This window comes from Danio aesculapii, chromosome 12 (genome assembly GCF_903798145.1).
Source record: "Danio aesculapii chromosome 12, fDanAes4.1, whole genome shotgun sequence".
Lineage (NCBI taxonomy): Eukaryota > Metazoa > Chordata > Actinopteri > Cypriniformes > Danionidae > Danio > Danio aesculapii.
This window is the reverse complement of record NC_079446.1, coordinates 36,837,529-36,840,608: the sequence shown is the minus strand read 5'-3', so window position 1 is coordinate 36,840,608 and position 3,080 is coordinate 36,837,529. Positions and strand designations below refer to the sequence as shown.

Here is a 3,080-nt window from a genome sequence, read left to right as displayed (position 1 = left end):
TGACCAACGGGAGCTGGCCGCGGCTGTGGCCCTGCCGAAGGGACGGTGCATGTATCTGACGCCCACATGGCGGTGCTGTTTTGTCTTTTTCCCACGGAACCATATTTTTTTGCCCGTTAAAGATGTTCAGAAGGTGTTGTAAGTACTGATCTATGAATTCATAAATATACTGTATATTGTAAAAGTCACTAGCTGAACCAGAAGCTACAATCAAGTTTGAAATACATTTATGTAAGTAAACTGGGGTGGGCGGGGGGCTTAACGTAAAATGGCATAGCGCCCAAAAACTGCTGAAGTTTACAGGTTAGTCATCACAGTCCTTCTTGTAGACTTTGCCGATTTTTGGACACAAAACCATATAATTAATAACTTTAGGGAAGGTGTTGTCTAATCCGAGAGCGAGGCTTTGGAAATGTTCAGTTGTTCTTCATATCAGAAAAAAAAGAACCAAAGTGTAGTTTTTAGTCTTTTTAAGGAGTGTTTTTGTTTGGTGTTGGCTTTTTAAGTAAACCCGGGTCCGAGAGAGACGTTTTGTGTGGCCCAGGTTTTTAGTAATCTCTTGTGTTAACGTGGAACTCTTCATTTTTCCTTTTTTTTTTGTCTTGGACTGACGTAACACAAGTATTTTGTGTTCAGTTTGAATTTTTAGAACTATTTTATTTTTAAGTTAATCGAATTAAACGTGTAATAAAGATATTCAGAGATATTTAAAGGATATATAAATCCAGGTTAAGGGAGAGGTGTTGTTCCTGACCCCACACACACTCTGTGTATTTGTGTGGGTATGTGTGTGATGGGATCTTCTAGAAATCAAGTCCCCCTGTGTAGATTAAATATGACGAAATCCAAAGTGAACAGCAGATAACTGAACACCGACCAGTAGATCCGTCCTTAGTGTTTCATTAGCGTCACACACGCACACAGACAGGATGCACTATGATAGTCAGACATTAAGTAATCTTCAGACCTGAACTAGTCATTTTTACAATAAAAATAGCTTTAGTAGTTCCAGTATGTTGTGATTAAGTCTCCTTTTAAACGTCGCCATCTTTTCTCACACACACATCTGCACTGTATAAGTACTGAGTTGTTTTATTAATGTTGGACGTGTGTGTCTAACTCACCCTGTCGTCAGTGTTGTCGTAGTCGTGGTTCATGTCGATGACGAGGGTGTATGTGTAAATACATGTCGTTCGGTTCATCCAATCACAAGGAGCGGGTGGGGCACGTCAAACAGTTGCGTTGTTTTAATGTTTGTACGAGTCAAATCGACAGCGGTTCGTTTCATTTCACCACAAACTCTATTACAGGTTTTACGGCACTGACTATTTAAACTTTTAACGTTAGCGTTACTTGAAGGGTTTGATTTTTGAGTTGGTCTGTAGTTCCGCACGAATGCTTTTCATCACTGCTATGGTTTTGTCGTTAGATAGGGTTTAGTATAGGTACATTTGAGGCAATATATTATGTGTGGAAAAAAAAGTTCACCCCGTCTCCTTGAAAACACATCAGTCTTTTTGTATCGGTCTGTAAATACATGTAGTGTTCGCACACCCTCAGTGTGTGCTGGGCTTCATGACATATCAGGACCTCTCACACGTGTGTGCGCATTTATCACCTTAACCACAACGTCCTTTAAGTAGTGATGCCGTCAGATTATATGTGATGAAGTCCGTTCTTGTGTCTCGCGCTTATTTTTTTATTTCAATTTATTCCTTTTGTTTGTGCTATGGGGAACTGCTGCCTTGCCTGGCCAAACTAGACGTTGTTATTTTGATTTTGAACCCATCCAAAAGTTCCTTTTTTCTGTACACGGTCGACATCTTCAGCTCCATGAAAACGAAAAGGATTTAAGTGGCTATGAGGAGTCTCTTGTAGGTTTAGCGAAATTTAAAAAAATTCAACCCCTGAAAGCTTGGTCTGAATCCTGGGCCAGACAGGCTGATGTATGATGAGTCTTCTGGCCCACCCGTCCAATGACAGGAGAAGTCAAACACATACTTTAACTAAGCTGGCGAATATGCATGTGTATTTTCTTGGTAAATTGTTTTTTTTCTTCTTCCACTGTCTGTGTTTACTTAATAAAAAAAAGGGAAAAATTTTTCTCATAGTATTTGCATCTCGACATGAAAGTCACTCCATTGGGAATTATAAGTGATGTACCATATTAAAAAGAAACAAAAAAAAGTAGAAAATAGTGAAAAAATATATCTATAAAACAAAAGCCTCTGCTTGGTATGCTCCCCTCATTCTAAGTAATTCTATTGCATTGTAATGGTATACTATTGGGCTTCGTATATACTCGGAGTTTAAACATGGATGCTGGATTTTTGCATGATCATACATTTAATAAAATCATGAAATGACAACTATCAAGTGTTTGTCTGAATGTTAGTAGGTCTTCATCATAGCTTTGTTATTCTTGAAAATTGATCTGGAAAGTATTTAATAAAGAGAGCATTTCTGCAGCTGATTCTGTGTGTTATTGGTGCTGCTGTCAAGGTCAAATCAACATTTATCTTATGTTTTGATGGCAACTATCTATCTGTCTGTCTGTCTGTCTGTCTGTCTGTCTGTCGTTCTGTCTATCTGTCGTTCTGTCTATCTGTCGTTCTGTCATTCTGTCTGTCTGTCTGTCTGACTGTCTGTCGTTCTGTCATTGTCTGACTGTCTGTCTGTGGTTCTGTCTGTCTGTGGTTCTGTCTGTCTGTCTGTCTGTCTGTCTGTCGTTCTGTCTATCTGTCGTTCTGTCATTCTGTCTGTCTGTCTGTCTGACTGTCTGTCGTTCTGTCATTGTCTGACTGTCTGTCTGTGGTTCTGTCTGTCTGTGGTTCTGTCTGTCTGTCTGTCGTTCTGTCATTCTGTCTGTCTGTCTGTCTGTCGGTTGTTCTGTCGGTCTGTCTGTCGGTCGTTCTGTCTCTGTCTGTCGGTCGTTCTGTCTGTCATTCTATCCATCTATCTATCTATCTATCTATCTATCTATCTATCTATCTATCTATCTATCTATCTATCTATCTATCTATCTATCTATCTATCTATCTATCTATCTATCTATCTATCGTTCTATCTATCTATCTATC

General features: G+C 39.3%; 1 protein-coding gene across 13 annotated transcripts in view; it reads left to right on the top strand.

The window, feature by feature from the left end:
* Positions 1-2,473, top strand: part of camk2g1 (calcium/calmodulin-dependent protein kinase (CaM kinase) II gamma 1) — a 164,185-nt gene extending 161,712 nt beyond the window's left edge. For all 13 annotated transcript variants that reach the window (XM_056469135.1, XM_056469148.1, XM_056469144.1 and 10 more), the window contains one exon: positions 1-2,473. This exon is cut by the window's left edge and continues 160 nt beyond it. The gene's annotated coding sequence lies outside the window, so the exon portion shown is untranslated.
* The last annotated feature ends 607 nt before the right edge of the window (positions 2,474-3,080 follow it).